Source organism: Excalfactoria chinensis, chromosome 1 (assembly GCF_039878825.1).
Source record: "Excalfactoria chinensis isolate bCotChi1 chromosome 1, bCotChi1.hap2, whole genome shotgun sequence".
Lineage (NCBI taxonomy): Eukaryota > Metazoa > Chordata > Aves > Galliformes > Phasianidae > Excalfactoria > Excalfactoria chinensis.
In genome coordinates this window covers 166451848-166478926 of record NC_092825.1, presented here as the reverse complement: position 1 = coordinate 166478926, position 27079 = coordinate 166451848, and the positions used below count along the sequence as shown (strand labels likewise).

Below are 27079 nucleotides of genomic sequence, written 5' to 3'. Positions count from 1 at the left end.
GACTCCCACTGGAGCAGTATCTCTTGGAGATCGCTCACCAGGGAGGACTGCCTCAGCTGCTTCAGTCAAGGCACCACCGTTGGTGAGTTTTCCCTTTACTCATTCATTTATATACCTTCTGTACATTTTGTTTCCATCTGTACATTTAAAACCAATACAGGTGAGAAAGGAGGTGGTGAACTCAGATGTTTTCATGATGGCACAGATGCCTCAAAACCTAACTGATCCACAAGTTAGCCTGCTCATTACAAAACCAAGTGACTAAATTTATGCCTCACTCGTTGCTTATTCTATGGTACAGTCCGCCTTCAAAAATACAAGAATGCATAGCCACTCACTAGAGAAATAGAAGAGATTTCTTCCAAAATTTTATCATTGCCATCAATCAAATGGTATTTCATTTTCTGTAGAAAAGATTCTTATGCACAGGTTATCACTGCTTTTAAGTCTAGGTGATCAACACATCAGATTCACTGTCCCAGTGATTCAAGCATATTATGAATATTTTGCTTGCACTGATAACTTTAAAAATCTTATTGTGGTTGGACAAGCCCATGTACATTATGGCAAGCAAGAAGGCACATACTTCATTTGCTCTAGCTTGTTTCAAAAACTGTTCTTTTATTCTTGTAGCAAAATATACATGAATATAACTAAGAAAAACTACAGTTTATAAAGGTACACTTGCCTGAAAATATACAATGAACATATGCAGAGAAAACCTGTAGTGCTCTAGCAAGTTGAATGTTCTTAAAGTAGTTTCACTTTCCAGCACATCAAACCTGTTCTGTATATTCTTTTCAGCAACAACAATTTAATTTGATCAGTTGTAACATTTTTAATGAACTGAAGCAGGATTTGTATTTTTAAGAGAATGACTTATTTTTTCCACTAGTTTTCATCTAACTCAGATGTGTACTCATGAAAGCATAATCTGCAGAACATTACTTCAAGTTCAGATAAATTCAGTTGTAGGGAGGAAAAAGGTACATTAAAAAACACTTGTTACATGACATACAAGTTGATAGCATTCTACACATCTTTCACAAAATATTTCACAATTTGCTTCTGATTTTGATTGCTTCATAATGACCAAAAATCAGGGACAGATAAATTCAGAGTCAACCTGAAAATGCTGATCACTCCATCTTTCGAATGCTCAGGATATTCACCAATTATAACTGGCCTGATAAGCAGCTCCACAGGTAACTCCAAGGATCAATACGTTCAGCTCCTGCAAACGACACACTAAACAGTTATCATTAAGCACTATTAGTTTTGCCAGTACTCCAACATCACCTGGAAGTACAGAGTGGCACATGATTTTTATCCAAGAAACGGCTGCTGGGGAATCATACTGTGGAACTCCAGCAACAGCGTTTAAAGAATAGCTATATCTAAGCATCTGTACTCATATTCAGCATTTCTTCCTCTTGTTTCTGCAGTGAATACTTCCAGGACACACTTCAGCATAAAATAGTAATCTTTACTCCAACCTCACATATCCCATCTCATATCTCAAACATTTTCCATTTAAGAAATAGTAGCCAGGGTTGATTTTTGTCTTCCTAATTGATAAACCATAGTAGTTTTTGTTTGTTTGTTTGTTTTTTCTTATTATCAATTTCCCTCCATATTTCTCAAATCCTGTTTCCTTCAAGCAAACTTCCCTATCCCCAACTCCCTCAGCCTCTTATGGCTTTGCCAGTATTCCTTCACTGCCTTCGCAGACATATGAGGAGAGGGAGAGGCCCACGGTGCGCTCAGCCCAGAGTAGAACAGACTGAGAGGAGGCCTGATGGCATCTGCAGCTCCTTACAGGGAGCGGAGGGGCAGCGCTGAGCTCTGCTCTCTTGTAGCAGCGAGGGAACATCATGGAGCTGCGTCAGGGGAGGGGACGGGCAGCTGGGGGTGAGGGAAAGGCTCTGCACCAGCGGGCGGTGGGCATGGAGCAGCCTGCCCAAGGCAGTGGGCACGGCCCCGAGTGCCGGAGCTCAGGGAGGGCTTGGACCGCACTCAGACATCGGAACCGGGTTTTGGGTGGTGCTGCGTGGAGCCACGGGTTGGACTCCATGTTCCTTGAGTCCTTCCGACTCGGGACAGTCTGCGATCCTATAGTTGAGTCTTCTTGGAAAGCAGCTCTCAATTTTTCCCAAATTTTCCCTCTGCCCCACAGTTGCTCTCCCACCGAGTCGCACGACCTCACGCTCCCGAACCCACACCTCAGCTCCCGGCGGGACAGGAGCGCCCTCCAGGGGCGCCGGTAGCTCCGTACCCAACCCTCCCGCATTGCCGGGCCCCGCCGAGCTGCTGCTGTCGCGCAGGACCGGACTACGTGCAGACCGAGCGCTGTCGGAGCCCAGAGCTGTCGGCGGGAAGGGCGGGAGCTCTGGCGGTGCTTCTCTCCGCTGCCGACCGCCCCCCCCGGCGGAGTGGAGAGGCGGGCGGAGACAGCCGGCTTCCCGCCCCCCGCTCGGCCTCCTCTCCTCCCGCCTCCGCGCCTCCTTCCCTCCCCGCGTCACCGCCGAGGCTGCGAGTACGGCGCCCGCCCAGCGCCCGCCGGGACGAGGAGGCTGGATGAGGACTTGCGTCCCGGGGCGTTCGGCAGCCCCTCGGGCATGCGGCGGGTTGCGGGGACTCTGCCCTGCCCTGCAGCCGAGCGGGAACATCAGGTAACTGCGCGCCTTGCGCCGGCCGGAAAGTTGCCTGCAGCCCCTTGGATGAGCGGCGGGGCGACCCGCCGGTGCCGTCCGGAGGGGTCCAGGGCAGTGCGGCGGCTACTCGGGCTGCTGTGCACTGCGGACGGGGGAAAGGGGTGCGGGGGGACGGGGCTGGCAGCATTAGCACGGCGTGCCGGGTTGTGCTGGCTTTCCCCAGCCAGCCTCGCTGTGCTTAGGACAGCCGACAGCCAAATATTGCCGGAAAGTAATGCACAGCGCAGGAGAGTTCGGTGCGTTTGTTGGGCTGTGTGGCATAGCCCGAAATACGCTGTTTCTTCTGAATCCCGTTGTGCCGAGGGCTTTCTAACGGGACCTTTGTGGGCTCAGCGTAAACTTCTAACAGATGTGTGGATTTTAATTAAAGCAGTGTGAGGATAAATCCCGTTCCAGTGATGCCTTGCTCTCCTTTGCGCATAGTTTCTATCAGAGGCACTGAGATTTTTTTCATTTATTCTAAAATCAGTTAAAGAATAGTAGGTGAGCAGGGTGCCCCGTGGGTTCTGGGTGCCCTTGCTACAAGCTGAAAAACTGACACTGGAGCACTTTAAATCAAGAAACAGAAAACATCAATACTTCCAGAAACCTGCTTTCTTGCTTGGCCAAAGCAGTGAACGCTGCAAAATGCCCTGAGGGTGAAAAGATTTCCTGTTTCAGAAATGAGATGGTCCCCTGCAGCAAGAGTGCTCTGCACTTACTCCGTGGGTTAAATTGGAGAGAATTGGAGAGACTCTGCCTCAAGGATTGTATCAGCTTTAGCTGGGAATGTTTTACTTCCAAATCTTCACAGTGCCAGTGTAATGCCACAGTGTTTGTTGCAAAAGCCAGAGGAAGTAATCAAATGTAATGAGCTTAATTTCACTGGATTATAAAATAATGAGTTTTGGACCCAATTTAGGAGATCAGAAGGAGAACAGCTTGAGCAACGTTCATCTGTTACTGCAGGTAATCCCAGTGGTTGTGCATGAGGCAATACAGTTATGATGATTTTCAGATTGACTGTAGTTTTTAATAAGCACACAGTTATTTTCCCTAAAAAGCTCCATGACCCAGCACAGCTTTGGGGGTGCTGCATACATGCTCAATTCTTTTATTAATGGACTTTTAAAATATTGTATTAAACTAAGAGAAGTTTGAAAAAGAGAAAGAACAACGAGCATAGTTAGAACTTGAAATGCTTTCCACCTTTCTGTGTTTTGTGGTGCCTTTTGGTGTTGGTTTTTTTTTCATTGCTAGCTTCAAACACAACTTCTCCCTGAGTTCTCATGCAAGTGGCAGAATTTCTTAAGTGTGTGAAACAATTTTCTATTGTCTGATATTCTGTAGCTCTTACTTCCTTGAAAAGATAGATACAACTTGGGAGTTATCATTTTTCTTGACAGCATGACAGTTAAAGCTTGGTTTGCATAGCAGCAGGCACGTGTGGTGCATTAAAGGATATCATTCTGAGCTGTCACCGAGTAACTTTTCAATGTGCTTTTGTGAAAGTGAATGTACTGCTTGTAAAATGACAGCTTGGATGTAACTGAGTGTTAGGATGAGGAATTATGTAGTGATATAAGATCTAACTTAAGGTTTTGACTTTAGTATTAATACTGCATTCTTGTGAATTTAGTGCTCAATTCTGTAAACAGGTAATTGATTAATTTTCTTCATATTCATGTCTCAGTTAAACTCTAAAAACGCACTGTTGATGCAGTTGTGTTTAAGCTGCTTGGATGTGGATTGTGCAATTTTGCCTTTTAATATCATAGTGAAGAAAATGCTTCATTTGCTGATAAGCTTTCTGATAACATGTCCAAATGACATGTCATTGTTGCTATTTAGAAGCTGAGGTCATGTTAGAAGTTGTGAGCTTAAACATTTCTGTATGCCAGACAAGTGTTGTTTGAGAGTATGTGAAGCCTTAAGCTATGAAAATCAGCAGGTGAAGTGAGGAAGGTATATAGCGTGTTGTTAAGGTATGGGAATGTGGGAAGTTTGTGAAAGAGCAGTCAGTCAGGAATTTGGGGGTGAACTTTTTCCTTAATAACAAAGTTACCAGCTTTTGAAAATAATATATACCTTGGGGGTGTGAAGTAAAATGTATATTTGGACTTGGAGGCATTTGCATTCACGTGAAGACAGTATTTGCACTTGTAATGTTTTTGTTGTAGGTCTCTTTTCAAATGCCTTTCTGCTATACTTTAAAGTCTTCTCCTGAAGGCTTCTCTTAAACCAACGTAGAAAGTTTGTTACTTCATTGGTAAGCCTGTTTGGTGTGGCTGGATTTGGTAAATAGTGGTGAAACTAGTTCACTGAGAACAGTGTTTCTATAGGAGGAAGAGGCTGTTAAGAACTGAAATACCAGTGACAAAAAGTTGCCTTAGCTATGAGTTCAACAGCTGGGCTTCGAGGAGAGTACATACCACAGAGCTGTAGAAAGTGAGCACCATGGTCAGCTCTTGGGAAAGGATTCCTTCTGACAGCCACAAGCGGATAACATTCCTGCAGATAGCCCAGTGAGCTCTTAGTTGGCGTGCAGGTTCTCTGTGTTGGCATGCCTGTTCTTCAGTTGTTAATCCAGCCAGTCTTAGCTGAAGAACTCCTGATGTGCTCAATTTCACTTTTAGATTACCTTTTCTAGACCTCTGGTAGATAATATTTCCTGCTGAACTCTTTGACTTCATACTCTTTAAGTAGAGCACAATCTGTGAAAGTGGAACTGTGTCCATGCGAATAAGTCAGGTGAAAGTATTAGCTCATTCTCAAGGCCATACTTACAAATCCAGTGTATTGTCTTTTATGCAAGAATATGCTGTTGCTGGTCACTTTTCACTCTCTTGGTGACTCTCATTCCATTCTGATCAATGGCTGAATACACTTTCCGTTCCTGTATTTTCTCAGTTGATCATTCTTAGCTAAACTTACATTGGTTATCTGAATCTCAGTTTCTCCTAGATCATGTCTTCAATTTTGTATGATTGTTCTGAATTCGAATCCCCTTTCCCATTTCTAACTTACAGCTCTCCCAGGCTGGTGTCATATTCAGATTTACAAATATACTCAGTCAACTAAGCTATTAAGAAAGCAATCAATATCTAGCAGGTCGGACCAGGGATCTTTTTAAGAATGTCTTCTCATTTGTCAATGAACTTGTAATAAAGATTCTCTGATTATGCTGTTGTAGCCTATTTTTAAAATATTGTAGTGTTTCATTATAATAGATGCTATATGAGTGCATAAATACAGTTGTTACTGTCTGTTGCCAACTACTGTAAAACCCAAAGCAGTAGCTTGTACTTCGGCTGTCTAGGTTTTACTTACAAATGCAGTAGTTTTCAAGAAAATAAAGTGTTCTAGATGTTTCAAGTTCAGAAGATCTTTTTGATGCAATAGTTTTTCATTGAACAGCCAAATACCTCCTCGTTAGGTCACTGTGTGGAGATTGTACATTGCAATCATATAATGTCTACTATTTGTAATTAAAATCCTGTTCACAAATCTGATGAAAATTACCGGTGTAATATAAGTACTAGTTTTACTTCATGTTTTCTGACAGTTATGTATGGTAGGTGGATTTAATCAGCAAACAATGGGAAATAACATGCCATATTACAGACATGCTTAACTGAGATGTTTTACATAAATTCTAAAGGTCATGCAAGGGCAGTGCTTGTACACGTGTATGAAACAGTAGAGGAAAACTACAAACAGCAGTGAAAACTGATTGTCTGTTAGGGGTGTATGTCCTTGAAAGTCTTAGCAATCAAAAGTTTCCTAATAAATTTCCATTGTATTAAATTTGGTCTTAAATTTACCTGTTTTCTGCTAATATGTGATGGCTTGGATTTAACAGAACAATACTGAACATCTAATTATCTTTTTTTCCACTCCAGTGAAGAGGCAAACTATGATGTTCCAAATTAATATATTTGTCAATAGTGCTGTTGATTTAAGTCACACAAATAACAGCTTCTGAAATTGGAGAATTAGTTTTGTGAACTGCAGCATATGTAAATTATACACAAATACCCAAATAAATTATTTATTTGTGGCTGTGCAACAAGCAGCCAGTATTTCCTTTGGTGAACATTTGTTATTAACAGTTCTAAAAACTTCATAATATTATTTCTGTGGAAAATAAACACAAGCTGTCTTCTACCGTTTTATGAGAGTTGGTCTACACTTTGAATTTCAGTATAGTGAACACAATTACCATTTAGTATCATAAAAATTATTAGTAATAACATATTTCTCTGTGTAGTAGAAAAGTGATGCATTTTGGAATGGGACAATTTTGAGTGCATACAAGCCCCTCAAAAGATAAACAGAAAACCCACCAATGTTACTTATTTAAGAGTGCATAAGTCAGAAATTTATTTGGTTTCAGTAACAAAAAAATTCTTTGAATAAATATCTGGCAATTTTTCTGAAATTAAGTTTCTCTTTGAATGAGTGTAAACTACTTTGCTTAATTATTTGTGAATGATGATGTGATAATTTGTAGAACAGTACTATTTCTCTTGCTTGCTTGTTTTAAATGCAGATTTTCTCTGAGATATGAAATTTCACATGAAGGTTTTTGCTAGGAGATTTAAGAACACCTTATTTTTCACAGAGAAACATAGGCATGCAAATAAATTGTACCCAGCATTTTCCTAGCACCATTTTCACAAACCTGCAGGTATTTGAATTAAACAACAAAAGAGAACTGAAATGGAAAAACCTGTCTGATTAAATATGTATTGCTGGAATCTCCCACTCCACTGTTAAAAGCAAACTCCCAAAAGGTTTTAGGCAGTTTAGAAAAAAATATATGGAAGCAGCCGCTGTGGAAGCATAGAGAGAGCCTTCCACCCTGTCACTGTTCTGTGAGCTGACACACAGCTGGGTTTGAAGCCACTTCTTTAGAAATAAATGTTTAGTTTTTAGAAAACATTTTACTATGTCTTGGTATTGGCCAAAACTGCTTTTTTTATCTGAAGAGAAATATCATATAAATGATTCTCATGGGACATTCATCCTTAGAATCATAGAATCACCAAGTTTGGAAGAGGCCCGTAAAAACATCCAGTTCAACTGTCCACCTATCATCAATATTTTCCACTAAACCACATCCCTCAGTACAATGTCTAAATGTTTCTTGAACACCTCCAGGAACTATGACTCCACCACCTCCCTGGGCAGCCCATTCCAGTGCATGACCACTCTCTTAGAGATGTATTTCCTAACATCCAACCTGAATCTCCCTTGGCATAACTTGAGGACATTCCCTCCTGTCCTTTCACTGGTTACGTGGGAGAAAAGGCCAACTGCCACCTCACCACAACCTCTCTTTGGGCAGCTGTACAGAGCAATAATGTTTCCCCTGAGCTTTCTCTTCTCCAGACTGAATAATCCCAGTTCCCTCAGCAGCTCCCCATCAGATTTGTGCTCTAGACCCCTCACAGTTTTGTTGCCCTTCTCTGAACACACTCCAGAGCCTCAGTGTCTTTTCTTGTTGTGAAGGGCCCCAAACTGAGCACAGGTACTCAAAGTGTGGCAATCCTTCGATGACCTGTGTTCTTCATGACCTTTAAGGAAATCAAGCCAAGTTACCTGCATGATTGGAGGTCTTCTCAGAATCTTTTCAGTCATGTGATGAGTTCCTTATGTATTATGAAGGAAGCCTAGATCTGCTAGAGCTGGGATACTGCACATTCACCTTTATTTCCTTTCAGTCTCTTTACATACTGAGGGATGCTGTAAGAGATCATTCAAGCACTTCTGCAGTCCCCATCTTTGCCTTTTTTGTCATTAGAGGGGATGATTATTTCTTTTATACGTAGGGCTGAAGAATACAGTACAGCTGGGTATTTTAATGGTCTGATTTTTGTATTCTTAGGGTTGGGTAGTAAAGGACTGAAGGCCATGAATAAAAGGATGTACTCCCTTGTTTCAACTACTTCATACTTAGTTGAGAATCATTTACTAGTATAATGAAACTCATTTCCTGCTTTCTGTGTTAGCTGGATGAACATCCATGTTCAAGTTATTCTATAGTAGCAAAAAATGGTGTGTAAAATAAAAAAAGCAGGAGGCACTCTGAAAGCCTCTTGAATACCAGCAAAAATGAATCGTAACAGCTTCTACCTGATCCTACTGATTGTGGAAATTCAGATCTATTGGTGTTCTGGACTCTGCACCATTTTTCTCCATTGACTTTGTTCACTCTGGAGAATCGGGCATTGTTTGTAGACCCTTTGTCATTCTGTCCTCTAATGTTTCCACTTTTTCCATGTAAAGTTCAGTTCTCCAAAGGATGGTTTTGATCCTTGCTGCTTCTGGCCTCCTCCTCCATCACATACCTGCAATGAATATGTGCTTTTAAAGACCTACTTTATAAATCAGAAGAGCATGCTTCCCAAGTTGATTATGCCAAATCTGATTGAGGTCTCCTTGGCTAGCAATGAGAGGTTGCTTCTGTATATCCCTGGTTGATTTGTCACAAGCCACAGTGTGCTAACCTCTTTCTTGACAATTTATGTGGCAAACAGTTCTGGAACATAGCCGTAAGAGATAAATGTTTAGGTTTTGTCTCCTGATATGAACAGTCACATACAAAACTATGAATCTCCTCAAAGTTTTAGAAATGTTTTGTTTTTCTTTTTCCCCAGAAGAGACAGGATATCAGTGAGGTGTACTGGGATAAGAGTTGCTGATACTGTACAATGAGCTCATAAATTATTTGAAGAAAGTGAGTAGGGAGATGAGAGCCTTTGCTGAATAACAGTGAATTAATCAAGGTATTTGCAACTAAAGCTTCAGTGTTACTTCCTAGGCATGTTAATATCTATTCTCAGTGTACGCTGCAGAATTTAAAGGGATCTTTGCTTTGATGCTTACCTTCATTCACTTCTCTTTAAGTACTGTTGGCTTCTCAAGTAGGAGTACTGGAATTATTTAATTTAACATAATGTGAAATATTAATTCGCAGCTCAGTGGTTATCAGAAAAGTAAATTAAATATTAGGAATTAGGATAATAAGAACCGATAGCAACATAAAAATTGCATCCTGAAAAACAAAAGTATTTCTGCAAGTTGTAAATAACTTGTGTAGTTACTTTTCATCTATATATATATAAAAAAAAAAAAAAAAAAAAATACAGGTTTATAAGCAACTCAGAGAAAGGCAGAAAACATGTCAAGGAAATGCTATATTCTCTTCAACAGATGATCAAACAAACTACAGCTTTTCAATTTGTAAAAGGTGTTAAAAGCTAGTATGATAAAAGTCAGTAACATTGAGTGATATGGAAAAAAAGTGATGATGGGCTTATTATTCACCATTATTTCTCATTCTGTGATAAGAAAAAGCAGTAAAATTATCAGCAATGAAGTAAAATGAATTGTTAAATAACTAATCTGTCAAAACTGTTGCTACAGGATATTATAGAGGGTATGTGTATAAAAGAACTCAAAGCAGATTTTTCATCGTGGTGGGCCATAAGTTCACTGGTAATGATCAGGTGGGATGGTCCAGACATGCTTACTGGCATAGGATTTCTCTCAGTCAGTCTCAAAGAAGTAGATGAACTTGCCAATGACATTACCAGTCCTTAGCATATTTCTTGCATTTCTTTTCATAAGAATCCTCTTATTCAAAAACAAGATAGTGACTTGATATACCAAGTATTGTCAGTGTTATATTTAGCTGTATGCTGTATATGCTGTGTTCCCCGTGCATCTTTCTCAAAGGAATGGAATGCATTCAGCTACCCTACTACTGCAGTATAATTAAATTATCTTGTCATATGTGGTGTTTTAATTCAAGGCTTGCTTCTTGTTCAGCCTGTGTAGATAAAACTGCAGCACAAAGTTTAGATTATCTGAATCAGTTATTACTCCTTTGAACTGGCATTAAATTGTGGTACCTGTTGGTTTATTACTGCCAAAAACTCTGTGTTTTGAGGAATGAGTAAACTCCTTCATCACTGCTTTTTCAAGGAGAGAACTACTATGACATTTCGGTCAAGTGTAATTCATTCAGGTTTTACAGCTGTCTTGGAAATAATTTAGTCAAGATATAAAAGAGGAATTTTTGTGTTCCAAAACATTAGGTTAAGCATTTTACACATTTCAATTCTTGATGCAACTGAACATTGCTTTGATGCAAGTCCATGCCAATACTGTAGTATTGTACCATTCTTTCTTAATTCTAAATGCAAAGGAATGCATTAAGAAAGGAAAAATACAATTAAAGATACTACATTTTAAGAAGTGTAGTTGGTTGCATATTAATATTAAACATGCTGTGCTTAGGCTTATAGCAAACTTGAGGCTAATGAAAGCTTGAGTTCTAACTTCTCAAAGGAAAGGGAAAATTAACTTTACTCAGACAAGCAGTGAACACTTTTTTTTCCCCAACTTAATAACAGGGTTTCAAGGAAAATACATACATTTATGGGGAGGAGCATTTTTTCCTCTTCTTTAATAATAGTCTTTTGTTATCCTATGCTGTCTCAACAGCATATTTGACTGATATCTGATAGCAATATTTTGCAGCCTCATCAGGGGTGCATCATTCTTTTGTTGCTTAGGTCATTATACTTTGAAATGTTTGCAGTAACCCATCAGTGTGAGTTACTGTGTTCTTCATGCTGTATAATTATGATACATGCATGATTCCACTCTTTGTCCAGCTTGTACATGCCTTTCTAGCTCCTACTTAGAGACCCTTTTTGTGAGAACTGGAATAAGTTCTACTTTTCAAAATGCTCATCTTTGAGCAATAGAGGAAGATTCCATGAGTAGTAAGAGAATTTTCATGTTCCTTGCTTTCGCATTTCCATAAGTGAAGGCAAGTCTTAGACAACAGAAATATCAATAGTAAAGGAAAGTATTCTTCTCTCATCATAAGTATGCTCTTTTTCTCTGTTATCTTCTCATTAAAACTAATGATTGATAAACTCTTCTCAGTTCGGAGATTATTTACTCTCATAGTAATCTAAGACACAGAAGGTATCTAAAACTTTAAATGAGAATTGTTATTGTCATTATGCAGCATCTTTTACACAACACTTACTCAATTCTTCTGCATATGTTAAAGATACAGGTAAATTTTGTTTGTCTCTGCATTCCAGATGTGTTTTTATTTTAGATCTGAATGACAGGTTATCTCGCAGCCAATTCAGTCAGTAAAGCAAATCCATCATCTATTGTTATTTTTTACTCAGCTGAGTCCAGAAATATGCTAATAACAAATCCATTCAGTTCCTGATTCCAAAAAAATGCACGTGTGCCTAAACATGCCAGTAAATTCTTCTTTGAGGTTGCTCATATACTTGGCATCTGCACATATATTTGAGCATGCCAGTCATTTATCTGTGATGAATGCAAAATTGATTGAAGGTCTTATGTTGCCAAATAATCATTTTTGGACATGCACGCTGATTCATGTGTTTTCTATAGTCCTATCATCAAGCTGGTGACCAAGTACAGATGATGTTTCTCATTTTTCCAGAAAAGACATTTGCTGGACCTACTCTTGGCTGACAGGCTGACTTCAAGATCCTTGACCATCCAAAAATCAGCTCTTCATGCAAATATCTAAGAGTTGACGCCATCTGTAAAATCTGCTCCTCATCTGTCCATCACTAGGCTTTATTGATTGAACTGTCATTTGTCAGGTATAATCTCTGACTCAGGGTCAGTCTCTTTACCATGTGTATTTGCAGTTTCCAGGTCACTGTAAATGATGAGCATAGGTTGAATCTTTTCACACAGTGTGCAGATATTTCTAATTAACAATACAAGTGAATAGATTGAAATAATTTGTTATTTTGAAATAGAAAATCTTCTTTTCATGTAAACTGCAGCTCTGTAAGATTTTGTAATGCTTTGTGGAGTTAGAGGACTTTGGATAGGGTCACCAAAATGTATCATACACATATGTCTGTGTTTTATTCACTTTCCCTAGCTATTACATCTTCGCTGACATGGCAAAGCATTCTAAAAGATAGCTCAAACCTATGTTTCTTCATTAGATAGCAGAAGACTTCTCCTTTGAGCCTGAATTTGTCTTGGCAAATTGAGCTACTACATAGCTTTTTTGTTTCTTACATGAGTTGCGACAATTGAGCTAATATGTTTTACAGGGCTAAGGAAGGCGCAAGATTTATCATATCAAAAGAAATTTCATCTCAGATATAAGGCATCTCTCAATCATTATCGCTGTTGACACAAGCAGGATCCCTCCTGTGAGTTGTTAGCTTACCCTGAAGGAACTTCTGATCCAGTTTCAACCTGGGTAATGCTTTAAAAATATGATATACCCTTCTAAGATTGTTACACTCACTGTCTTTAGGCTTAATCAGCTGTGATATTCTTTCTGAGAAATATTCTTGTCAGCATCCTTGCTTACCAGAGAAACAGAAAAGATGTCAATATTAGAACCGCCGCTTGCAACACCGGAGGCCAGGGTTCGAATCCCCCCTGTGGTGCAAGTGGTAGAAGTGCCACTCTGCTACACTAGAGGGCTCAAATCCTGGGAGTTGGACTTGATAATCTCTAAGGTCCCTTCCAACTTGCATGATACTATGATACTATGATACTATGATACTATGATGATGATATTAGTTAAATACTGTGCTTGTGTTTACAGCTGATGTAAAAAAAAAAAAAAAAAGAAAAAAAAAAAAAAGGAATTGATTAATTCCAAGGCTCCTTTTAAAATAGATAATGAGAACAATTCAGTTTACTGAAGATGGGCATCTGAGTCTTTAGGTGTCCTGCCTGGCCAGTAGTGATTGCTGTAGAAAAACGGTAGCCTCCCAGATCTGGTAGCTCATTGTAGATGCCTCAGGTACTTTGAGGCACCTAAAATGTGTTTGTTTTGGCAACTGAGAAAGTCCTTCATTGACAGAGTGCAGTTTTTCCAACAGATAGACACCCCATATTTATTTTTTCTCTTTTTTCCCCCTTTTATTTCCTTCAGTCTTGAATCTCGCTCATTTTCCAAAGCCAAAAGACTCTTGCTTCATAAAGTCCTCCATGTTCAGAACACATATGAAATACCAATTCTGTCCCAGTTGGTACCAATATTTCAAAATTACTAAGTTGTCTTTTCATGGTGCATAAAAAAATGAGTGCTGAAAGTGGAATATATGTATAGCTGTAATAGAAATGTATGTAAGCAAAATGTAACCTTTGTAATGTAATCTTTCTAATGTTCGTTTCTATAAAAATAGTGAGCAAATAAAAGCAATAAGAAAAGCAAAAACATTGGAGAGAATTGCTGTGTTCTTTTTTCTTTCTTTCTTTGTTTCTTTGGTAGTCTACCGAAAAAAAGAATAGATGCCTGACAATAAGTGGATTGACTGAAGCTGTCTGTAATAACAAGATGTGTCTGCAGTCCCGGTGTTTGCCTGGTCCTGATAATGTTTGGACAGAGTACCATGACTTTCTTTGAGAAATTCAGGAAACTGTTCTCATTCTTTCTCTTCATCCTTTTGAGTAGTTTATTAATGCATACATTATTCCAAAGGAGATGCTGGCGTGACTTTTCTTACTGTTTGTTTTAGCTGCAAATTCATCTTTCGTGAAAGACATGAATTACACTTTTTCACAATTTAGGTGTTCAACAAGAAAAACACAAAATACCAAACAAACTTTTGATAAAGGCTTCTGTCACGAGTCATGTAGTGTCACAAGCTGCACAAGATACGTGCAAGTGCCGCAAGTCAAAAAATGTCACAAGTCATGCAGCTGGCAAGGCATGAAAAATAAAGACAGCTGCTATCTTCAACAGCCACAGAAGAATAAGGAAATAGGGTGATTCTAATGAAAATAAAAGATTCTATCTTTTTCTTGTAAGACAGTCTTACTCTATCATTATTCTCTAGAACCATTTGACAGTAACAAGTGAAAAAGTGAAACTGACAACAGCTGAGTGTTGATAATAAGGAAGAACATTGTGCTGGTATATGAAAATGTCTAAAAGATAACTCAAACCAGCTTCATTTATCTACTCACAGTGGATATTAAAATAATTTTCTGATAACAGTTCTGGAAAATCGTGTACTCTTACTGTGTGTGAAATAAGTCTCCTTTAACAAGGGACGAATGACTTTAATAGGGAAGAGAGTATGCCCCCACAGAGTGTTTGGAATAATACTGTCGCCTGTTTATTTCTGTAGACAGTCATGTTAGGAATTAGACATGTCTGTCTGCATAGAGATGTGTGCAGATGTATGTAGTGTTTGAGTTTCAGCAACTTCTCTGGAAATTCTGTAGCTATGATGCTAATATGTGTTAAATTGTTAAGACAGCTAATGCAGTGACATGAAAATCTGTGCACTGTGTTTACTCATAGTTCTGGCATGGCTTTAATGTGTTACTAGAACATTTTTAAACATAATATTTTAAAAGGACTCTTGAAACATTTTGTAAAATCGCAAAATTAATCAAATAACTAACATCAAATTCTGACAAATGCTTACGTTCAGAAATACAACATACTTCAAACTTTCATGTTACATATTCCCTGTCTGTGCTTTAAATTCGGGAGCTGCCTTGTAACGCAAAATATTTTTTTATTATTATGAAGAATTTAAGAGAATTTAATGAAGAATTTAATAAGTGATGATAAAACTGGAGTTTGAATTGGCAGTAAAGCAGCTGAAAGTAAAGAATTTTGAGTTGAATTTCCGATTGTGAGAATGTGCCTGTCTACGTAGCTGTATCATCTTCCTTTAAAAATAAAAAATAAAAAAAAATTATTTCCCCATGTATTGCCCTATCTTCACTATTTTCAGCTGTTCCTGGGCAGCTTACTTTAGCACTACAGACTGTTTACATCAACTCCACACATTCTTATTCCTTTCCCTTTGTTTGCATCTCATATCCAATTTCTTGGTTTCTCTCTTGCATATTGTTTCCCTGTCCAGTAAAACTCTTGCCTCTGATAAAGTGCTCCTATCACTTCTCTGTAATATGTATGACTTTTTATTTCTAATCACTGCCTGAGCATAAGCCGACTGGCTTTTGAAATCACAACAAAAATCTGCCTGGCCCAATTTTACACCAAAATTCTACAGTGAGCTCTGTTAGCTGAAAGGAGAATCTGCAGTAGAAGTTTTGCATAGCCTAGAGGAAAAGTACTTTTTAAGCAATTTCAGGACATCATCACAAGTTAAGTTTTAAGTATGATAGAGGTAAATTTTCATTATAGAAGCTTCCTTGAGCTTTGACTTACTGAAGAGTCTATGGTGTAGTTAGAGTACTGTAGGAAATTAATACACTGTTTTTCTCACCTCAGCTCTCATTACAAACCCTGACTTTTTTCAGTAATATTGATAGTTGTAACTTGCTTAATCTTCTCTGTTGTCATTGCTAAACAGTGATCTTTAAGAGATTGACTTTGTCCATTACAGAAGCATCCCTTTCAGGCAATGGAATTTTCAACTCATTAGTGCTATTTTTTCCCATAATTAAAAAAAAAAAAAAAAAAAAAAAAAAAAAAAAAAAGTAATAATAATAATAATAATAAAAAAGATGCAAGAACTGTGGCTCTGGTGACTTGGTGACTTTCTGTTCTTGATCACTTCTGTCTACAAAAGTAACTGAGTAACCGAAGGCAGACAACATCTGATGCATAATGCTCTAAGTTTTGTAAATAGGCTAAGTAGACTTCAGCTTTCAAAGTGGACAGATCTCAGGGCTTACGCAGTGACAAGAGATAACTCCCCTGGCATGTTAACCGTTTATTTTATTCACTTGCAGAAGGTATACTGTTACTTAGATATATCAGACTATATTGCAATTCTATAAGAATCCAATTATCTTTTCTAATCTTTTCTTTTCCTTCTTAATTTTTTTTCTTTAATGACCAGCCAAATCCTGTCATGTGCTTTGTCACAACCCCTCCCAGTCATTTTGGTCATCTATTGCAAGGCGGAGAAAGAACAGTGTTTTGATATTTCATCAACGTTACCTCAGAAGAAACTCCGAGAAAACAACTGCTTAATACATACCATTTAATATTTCATTCACGTATTTATGGCTCAGCTTGATTTGTTGATACATGTTGGTATGTAACATTTCCTAGCTACACAAATCACTTTTTAATATTTATGTCAGGATTGCACTGATAGTAACATTAAGGTCACAGTGTTTTTTGTAGGTTATCCATGGGAGCACCTTATCAAAACCACATGGTGTCAAAGCAGATTGACCTTTATGTAATTATAATCAAAAGCAATCCTAACAGGCGGTTCAAATATTTCAACTAAACAAAAATACTGTATCTTTGTTTTCCTTTATAAGTAACAAACAAGGTCACGATAACCTTTCTGGACAAGGGCAGAACATTTAGCAAACTTGTCAGGCTTTAGCTTTTCAATACTGCAAAGCTGAAAATAAAGTATTATAGCCAATTAAATTTTTTTTTCTTCCTTCTGCAGAAATATTATATATTACAATGCAATACGACTTATTCAGTGTTAGCTTTCATATGTGTGAGTAGTTTGGTGTGATCTGGTGCCATCTAAACCAATTGATTGGCCCTACTGTTTCCATAAAACCTTTGTAGAACAGTAATGGAAGAAGGCTGTGGATTGTGCTGTGATGGCCTCTCCATTGGCATGAGGTCACATATGCCACCATGTGACAAAGAAGGTTCCTTGATTCTTTGAAAATCATCCCACTGGAAGTAGACTTCAGGACTACTTGTAGACTTGCCAGTGGAGTGCCTCTTTCTTGACTTTTGTACCAAGAATCTATTTTGAACCATATGACCTCCAGAGATCCCTTAAAACCTCAGCCATGCTGTGATTCTGTGATCCTGAGTAAACACAAGAAGTGGATTAACTTGCTATTGCTTTTACAATTAGTTAAGACTGTGGCTTGACAGAGGATGTTCTCTGGAAAAGAGGGTAGCTGACCAGAGGGTAGGTATTATGTGTGTAATAGTCATACCCCAATAATTGAGCTAGCACCCTTTTTAAGAAACTATAAAAGTAGCTATCTCACATATATTGTGAAGGTAAAAGGAAAAATGCTGTTGCTTGTAGGTGAAAGTCAGTCTTATAAAGAAAAACTTACTTATTTGTTTATGTTTGGTGTTTGGAGCATCAATATTCTTGAAATATATCATACCTATTTAAAATATTATGAGAAATATCTGGCACAGGATACTTATGTTGGTAATAGTGGACATGATAATTATTAGCAGATGTCAAAGACAGATTAAATGTTAGTGAATTTGCCCTTCTGAGAGAGTGATAAGTGATCTTTGCACATACATCACATGTCCAAGCTGCCATTATGAAGAATTATGGGTTGCAGCCAAAACAATATAACTTTCTCCATATTGTTATACTCCAGCAGGCCGTTTTGGAATATGTTTTCCTGTGTTAAGTATGACCTGCTGTGCAGTCTAATGGGTCTTTAAATAGCTTATGACTTGGAATATAGTACATGTGTGGTTACTGTAAAATAAAACCATAATATCTGTTGGGTATAAATATTTAAAGGCCAAAATCCTTTCTCCAGAACAGAAACAAAGGTGTTATTTTACACTGAGAAGTACTGAATTTTATTTCTTATGATAACTTGAAGAAAGGTATAGGTGGTAAGCTAACTACCTTTTTGATCATGGGCTACAGAAATGGTCAGGGAAGTGGGAGACCTAATTCAGAAACGTACTAGCTACTGGAGCCTACTATTTACTCTTCCTAGTGAATGCCCAAACAGCCAGACTGTAGGTAGAGTTATCCTGTCTTATGCTTTGTAGCAACATGAGCTAACACAGCCATTGTGATTTGGCATCAGTGACATGTTGCACTGCAAGATCTGCAGAAGATAGCTGTATTGTGAGGGAGGATTCTGTTTGCCTCATTTGCTTTTGCCAAGTGTCAACCTAGTTCTCCCTCACTGGGCAGCAGACTGGTTGACAAAAGTGAACTAGATGGCCCTATTAAGATGAAATCTGGACTGTGTTTAGGATTTTTCTGTGTAGAAGTCTAAGATATCTGTTCCCATCAAATGGAAGAATGATACTTGTCTTTGGAGTGCACAACCTCTTGCTCTCCCCTGAGAAATGATTTCATACTAAGCAAGTTCAAAGTGAGTCTTGTCATGGTTAATTATAGAGAATCATATCATATATGTACATATATATATTTATATATGTGTATGTGTCATACCACAAATCATATTTTAAACAACCAGGTTTATAGGGAAAATGTTTAAGAGGACTAGTAGCCTGCCATAAGGTATTAGGTGGAGTTTATTTAAATGACTGTCTCAGTGCATATAATTGTGGCAATGACAGCGTGTAGCTTCCTACAGCGATCTTTGGACTGAAAAGAAAGACTCTTGGCTTCCTGGCTGTTAGCATTAGCTTAATGTGTATTGCATGTGTAGGAATTCTATTGTTGTCCTGGATATCTTCCAGTTGCGACAGGATAGCATTATTTGTTGCTCCTGAGACTTTATCCTTATGGGCCTCAATGTTTATTTATGTAGTGATGGGTGCTGTGCCTGGTCTCTCTCTGCCCTTGCTCCCCACAGGCTCCCTTCCATGGATGCTATCCTTCCCAAACTGATCTCATGGGGGCTTCCCATAGGCTGCAGCTCTACAAGCACTGCTCCAACATGGCTTCATACCATGGGTCCCACCCTTCAGGCTCAGCTCCAACACAGCTCCATGGGCTGCAGCTCAGGCCCAGCGCTGCTCCTGCAGGGGCTCTCCATGGGCTGTACCTCCTTCAGGCCATATCCATTGCCTGTTTAAGCAATGTTACTTACTGTTATTACCTGTGTCAGTGTGAGTTAGAGGTATTTGGGCTCTCTGATGTCCCATCCTTTTTATTCAGTAGTTTTCCCCCCTAGGATTTTTTTAGGATACTGTCAGAGTTCCAAACCTGCATTAGAATTCTGGGGTGAAATTGAAACTGGAATGCTAACAGTTCTATTTCCTCTCTGTTTACAAGGTTGTAGGTATTGATGATGAGGGGTGAGTGGGATAACAGCTACTCATGCAGTACTTGTTTTAGCTTTGCAAAAAAAAAAAAAAAAAGGAAAATAGTATCATTTGACCCTTCTGATAATTTTCCACAGGAGTTTGTGCTACTAGGAAATCAAAACAACACCATCATATCCTTTCAGAGATTGTCCAAGTTGTTAAAACAGTAGCTCAGAACTTCTTTCAGTTTATGTCTATATCTGTTTTCCACATTATCACATTAACAGAATTGGTATATGTGTAGATGTATATATATGTATATTATGAAGAAAGGTTGGGGGAGCTGGGCTTGGTTTGCTTGGAGAGGAAAAGGCTCAAGGGAGACCTCATTGTGGCCTTCCAGTACTTGAAGGGAGTGTATAAACAGGAGGGGGAATGGCTGTTTGCAAGGGTGGACAGTGGTAGGACAAGGGGGAATGGTTTTAAACTGAAACTGGGGAGATTTAGGTTAGATTTTAGGAGGAAGTTTTTCATACAGAGGATGGTATTACACTGGAACAGATTGCCCAAGGAGGTTGTGGATGCCCCATCCCTGGAGGCATTCAAGGCCAGGCTGGATGTGGCTCTGGGCAGCCTGGTCTGGTGGTTGGTGACCCTGCCCGTGGCAGGGGGGTTGAAACTTTGTGGTTTCAAAATCATTGTGGTCCTTTTCAACCCAGGCTATCCTATGGTTCTATGATATGCAGACATATATACTCTAATCCTAGTATCTGTAAGTGTCCTGGTTTCAACTGGGACATGGTAGACTTTCTTCAATGTCTGGTATGATGCTATGTTTTGGCTTTAGGAGAAAAGCAGTGTTGATAATAAACCAGTGTTTTAGTTGTTGATGAGCAGTGCAGTTCAGAGCTAAGAACATTTCAGTTTTTATGCTTCCCATACCCTACCAGTGAGAGGACTGGCAGCAAAAAGGAGCTGGGAGGTAACAGACAGAAGACAGCTGACCTGAACTGGTCAAATGGAACATCCATACCATACAATATCAGGTGAAAAAAACTATAAAATGGTGGGGAGTTGGCCAAGGGTGGGGGCTGCCACTCCTTGGGTACTGGCTGGGAATCAGTCAGCAGGTTGTGCATCACTTGTTTGGAAATACATTTATATATTATATATATAATCATTACAGTTATTTCTCTTTTCCTTTTCTGTCTTAGTAAATAGTTTTTATGTCAACTTATGAGTTCAACCTTAATTTTCCAATTCTGTCCCCATCCTGGGGAGGAAGTAAGCAAAAGGTGGTGTTTAGCTGCTTGCTGGGTCAAACTAGAACAGTAAGATGGATAGCATTGATGCTGTTTACATTTTTAGTAGCCAATAATTTGTTTTGGAGGCATACTGCATTTATTTTGCAGTACAGATTTTCTCAAAGAGTTTTAAAATCAGCTACTATGACAGAGCTCCCTTACTGACACTAATGTATATCTGGAAAGTACCTAAAAGAAAGAAGTAAAATTCCTTTATTTTTATGTATTGCTGACATGCCCATTCACAAGCTTTCCTTTACCTGTTCTTCAGAGTTCATCATACCAGGAGACTTGGCCTTAGACAGAATTGAGAATCCTATACTAATCCCAGCCATTTTTATTATTGCATTTTATGGCAGAAGATAAGGTGACACAACTGCTGATGCAGAAGGCGTTTAGGTGAAATGCTGTCTGCACCAACATCTGTGTACAAACACCAATACAAAAAAGCCCGCTCATGGTGTGAATTTGAGTAAGGCACCCCATTTAAAAGAAATGTACGGTGAGTAATCTTCTTTTCATTGTAAGTAAAAGACAATTTCAAACAGCAGGTGAAGAAGTGTTATAAGAAAAAATACACACTGAAAGATAAGAAAGATTTGTTAAATATTATAGCCAATATAAATTAAGAACCTACAATTTTAAATACCTCTTATTTCCTTGGTGAAAACATAAGGTCTCTTTTCAGGAGTATTTAGACGCTGCTTTACAACAAACACAACTTTTTCATATTCTCCCATTTTCTTTTTCTGTAGAACTACCTAGAAGCCTGATGAAGCAATGTTTTTGCTTCTTTTGTCTTTAATTTGTTTTCCCCTCAAAGAAGGTTGTGTTACATAATTAGAAGTCTGGATAGCTGTAGTCTTTTATCTGAAGAGTCTAAAGCCATGGAGATTGTCCACAAGGCTTCTTGTTAAAAGATTGACCTGTGCCATGCTTAATTTGCCACAGTAGATTTCAGAACTCCCTACATTAAAAACAACAATTGAAATTAACAGCTCAAATAAACTGTTATGTTCCTTCACTCAAACAATAGAAGATGTTTCCTTGAATATGTATTCTAAAGAATTTGGATTAATGTAATAGCCTCTTCTGCCTTTCTGTAAACTGACTCTTATCACAGAATCAAATTCAAAGATTATCTCTGTGTATTTTAGTGTGTACCTGATTCATGTAACCTTGAAGGTTTAAGATAATTTATTCTTCATTGTCTTGGGGATGTTTGACTGGTTTCTAACTCTTTAAAAAATGATCTTCTTATCAAAAGTTGTCAGTTTTCAACTTTCATTTCAGTACTGCTACCACTTTGATACTTGCTTTTTAATTCTCAGAAAATTGGGTGCTAAAATAAAAGCTTTGTTGCGTTCTGTCAGTCTTTAGCATTGTCATGTATAATTTTAGTTCTTTGATGCATCTTAAAAGTTTTAGATGCAGCTTTTTGACGTAGGTTTTTGTTGCCATTCTTCCCTGAGAAGTTAAAAATCCTAAAGGAAATGAGATAAATTGAATTGTTAGATTTCTGAAGTACGTATCATGACAGCAAAGCAATGATGAAAATAATCTGATAAAATAAATGATTGTATACTCCTGACTTAGAATTTGGCTAGATGTTTTTGCTTTCAAGCTTTCAAACAGCTTTTTGAACAACTCCATTTTAAAATTACACTTAAAAGAAAAAGGATAAGTACACCCTCTGTTTAAATGTATCTGTGAATTATACAAAGAAATAACACTTTTACTGCTAGGGAGACTTTTTTCCTGTTGAGTTTGAAAGCTGAACTCATTCAAAAATACCACTAAGGAAGAACATCAGGGTAAAGGAGAGACTGGAAGTATGACAGACCTTTCAGCTGAGAAGCGAAAGAAAATGTTGGGCAAAGATAAAAAGTAAAAATAAGAAATTTGGAGATAAGCTTTGTTTCTTTGCCTATCTAAAATGTGCTGTGTGTCTGACTGCTGATAGACAAATTCCCATATGTAATGTAGAACTGGAGTTTCACAAGCAGGGGTTTGATGAAAAGAAAATTAGTTTTTGCATCTCGAATGAAAACCTATGGTAAAAAGCTTAAAATTCTTCTGCTTTAGTCATAGATGCAAGGTAGATAATATTTTGTTTTTATACTATAATTATTTGCCTAATTTGTGAATTAGTTGAATCAGTTGAAAAGTAAATAAGGAGTGAGCAAATTTTACCTCAAATTAAGTTCAATAACAACTCATCAAATCAGATCTTAAGAGGGAAAGTCAAGTGTCATTTATAGGCAGTGGAAGATAATATACTATTTACAACTTAGGGAACTTCAGTGGACTCACTTTTAAAAAATGATTTTTGAGGAACTTTAATATCTTTTTCAAGGACACTGCTTGTTTTCCAGTCATATATTAAAAAAAGCTGTCACATAGCTATGTAGGGTAGGGTATTGTATAATATGATTTCATTGGTGGATCAGCAGCATATATTGGGAATGATATTCTAGGCATATGCTGAGTAGATCTCAAGGCAACGAGAGAAGTCTGATGAAGGATTAATTTCTGTGGTATGCCAGGACTTCATTTTCTGTCAGCTGGGACTTCTGTTGTTGCCCCTTCTACGCCATGGGTTCCCTGCAGCTTCTTTTCCCAGGCATACACACAGTTTTCCCTATTTGGGCCTTTTCTCTGTTCCTTTAGAGCTCCTAGTGTGATAATGTGATTACCTTACTCATATAATCAATTTCTGCTTTCATCTTGATTTCATTAGTGCTGTAAAGAACATGTTAAATATTCGCCAAATGGTCTACAGTGGCCAAATTTTCTGCTTTGCTATGGTTTGAATAACACAGGAAAAAATTCAAATTTAACTGCTTTGAGATGCTTCAGAGCATGCTAACTTGTATAACTTCCTTTTGGGGTATTTTTAGTGTAAATTTTCATTAGCTTCCAGTATTTCCTTCCTTATAAAATAAATATTCTTTCTCTTTTAATTATTAATTATTCAGTGCATTAAGGCAAACATTTAGATTTTTAGATAGTTTATTGAAAAGGTTATTGCTTCTCATTATGGGCACAGAATAACATAGACATAGCAGATAGAATTCTGGTAATTTAACAAAGACGATTACGCACTACGTCTTTATTATTAGAGTTACTTGTGTTAAGAGTTCTGTGTAAGTCATGTTTCTCTAAAGGCTTCAAGCATCCTGCCTTAAATTCAGTCTCTGTTTTCTCTTAAGATTAAATGTTAGTTTCAGTAAGGTAAGTAAACATCTAGTTTGGATGACTGGAAAAAGAAAGAAAACAAAAAAAGAATAAAAAACCAAAAAGCTGAGACAAGTAACATCTCCCCATAAAATAAAAGAAAGGCTACAGATTGTCTCCAAAGACAGGCCATCCACCACAACCCCCAAAACTTTTTCTATAGGTCTGCTCTCAATGAGTTCTTCTTTCAGTATGTGCTTGTATCTGGGATTGCCCTGTGTCATGGTTTCATGATTTTTGGTTACTAGTTCACTGGGAGTTAAAATGTTAATGCTCCAGTTCTGGGTATCCGTCTGAAAGAGAAGAAGAACTACATTCCCCTTGGGGGGCTTTGTGGTTAGAGAGGAGATAGACTCCTGGCAGGGTCACCTGATCGGGCTTTTCTCTTCATCGCTCTTCTCCTTCGCCTCTCCTTACCGCTGCCCGTCCCAACTGTGAGCATCACTTCAGTATTACTGTAAGGCCTACAGCTTTCAGATACGCTCTCATTATATTTGATTTATTAGCTTCAGTTCTAATTATATGGTATTATAGTGTGTTATCTTGCATTCTGATATCATATTTAGTAAATTAGTTTGTTTCTCCTCAGATTGTTGTTGCTGTTTTTAATTATTTTGGGGTTCCCTGTTTCCCTTTTCTGGAGGCATGGATTTTGTGAATCCCTCTGTCCCACTTGTCATGGAACCGGGCCGGACCAGCCCGTAAACTGTTGACACCCTGACTGAAAAACATCTTGCATTTGGCCTTGTTGAACTCCATTAGCTTCATGTGAGTCCACTTTTCAAGCCTTTCCAGATCCCTTTGGACAGCATCCCTTCCTTCTTTTTTATCAACTGCACCACTCAGTTTGGTGTCACCAGTAAACTTGCTGAGGGTGCGCACTCAATCTCACTATCTACATCACAAAAACAGATGCTGATGATTACCAGTACCAAGTTGGACCACTGGGAGGTGCCATTCATCACTGGCCTCCACCTGGACATAGAGCTGTTGACTACAGCTCTCTGGCTGCTACCTTCCAACTAGTTCCTTATCCACTGAACAGTCTATACTTCAGATCCACATCTTTCCATTTTAGATATAACAATGTGGTGTGGGACCATAATGAAGTATGAGATTTGTTAATATATGACATTGTTATACATGCTGCTTTGCAGTTTCTTGTAGAGAAGAACTATGCAGTGATAGCAAGTTATCAGCAGTGTTTCTTCCTGCCCAAATGCATTAAATATGTATCTCAGTGTGATAAATGATTATTTTCTCTGAAGAAATGAAACAGAACCTTCACTGCATTGATCTATGAAAATTACCATTTCACTACTTATCATGTTTTTTATTCTTAGTTATCTTTTGGTAATGCAACCTAAGTATTAAGTGGGGTTTTTGGTGGTTTGTTTTTTTTGTTTTTTGTTTTTTTTGTGTGTGTGTGTGTGTGTGTGTTTTAAACTTCAGTTCAAAGGAAATTCACATACTGTTAGCTGCCAGATGTTTGTCTTGCAACTTGTTATCTCATCTTACTAATTTGGTCCTTTGCCGTCCACTGGATCTATTCTCTGTATCAAGGCAGAACAATCAGTTGTTTTTGTGTGGAATTTTCAATACAAGTTTTTGAAAAAATAGTTGTAAGGTCACCATCATATTTTTCATACAGAAATATAAGTAAATGTGTTAATTTTACTGCTTAGTAAGTGTGGTGTTACAGATCTGTGTTTGCTTTACAAATATATTTATTCATACACTGTCATGGTTTTGTATGTTGATGTCAATATTCCACATCATGTGCAGTATGGATCATTAAAAGGTTCATACTCCAGTTCTGTGGAATAACAACGTCCCGAATATTCAGCTCTCAGAAGAAAACTACATATCCCAGAGGACTTCGCGGCCAGAGATAAGTCACAGGAGGAGGGCATATATAATTTTGCTCCCAGGCTGGAGTTCTCTCTCTCTCAGACTCTCGGAGAGTGGGAAGAGTTCCAGCCGTGTCACCCAGAGTTCACAGTAGGCCTCTCGGTTTTTGGGAACTCTCTCTCTCTGTTTTGTTTGTTATACAAAAAATATGTGGTCCAATACATGCATGTGTCTGCAGGTCTGTAGCTTGGGAAACCAATTCATCATTGTCAGTGACTTGGAGTAATAAAGCTTTCTAAACAGTTTTAAAATTATCAGATTATCTGTGTGTGTTAAAAGTGCTTATACTTAGCGCATGTGATGTATGGTATTTATGGCATCCATCACCTGGACTAGAGTGCAAATATCTACATGTAGTATGGGTAAACATACCTGGTGGTTGTTGCTTTTTATTTTTTAACAGGGTACTTTTTGTAGAAGGAGATGTCTAAAATTATAGTTTGTTTTTTCCAAAGAAATGGGACATAGCCTAGCTAGTTTGAAATTGATTGTATGTTTCTTTAAAGCCCATATTACAGTGTCCATGTACAGTGCTTAGTGCAGAGCATTTCATTTAGATCACTGTGTCCTGATCCATGTCTGTATGATTAAAGTATAGAGATTAAAGTAAGAAAGTAAAAGAAAACTGAACCAAGGTAGGGTTGCTGTGCCACAGCACTGATGTATCAGGAAAATTCAAGCTTTTGAGGTGATAGGTAATTGAGGTGCTGATGAATGCTATCTGTTCCCACCCTTAAACTAAGCTTCTCACAAAGGAAGTATGCTGGATCTGGATTGTGCACTGGTGCTTCAGGAAGCATAGCAATCACTGACAAGGAGGTGCTGAGACAAACCTTTGTGTCACGAAGCAAAGACAGACTGACAGCTTAGCTGGAATCAGTTGGTACAGATTTCTCTCTTTTTAATTTTTGTTTTCCCTTCTATTCACTTCCTCAAAACTCAGAGAGGAATAAGATTCAAAAAGACAACTGTGACTATTCTGC

General features: G+C 38.2%; 1 protein-coding gene across 2 annotated transcripts in view; it reads left to right on the top strand.

The window, feature by feature from the left end:
• Positions 1-2486: 2486 nt before the first annotated feature.
• Positions 2487-27079, top strand: part of SGCG (sarcoglycan gamma) — a 109281-nt gene continuing 84688 nt past the window's right edge. The window contains exon 1 of one of the 2 annotated variants that reach the window (XM_072339958.1): positions 2487-2672. The gene's annotated coding sequence lies outside the window, so the exon portion shown is untranslated. The remainder of the gene's footprint in view (positions 2673-27079) is intronic. The other variant, XM_072339968.1, reaches the window with a different exon arrangement.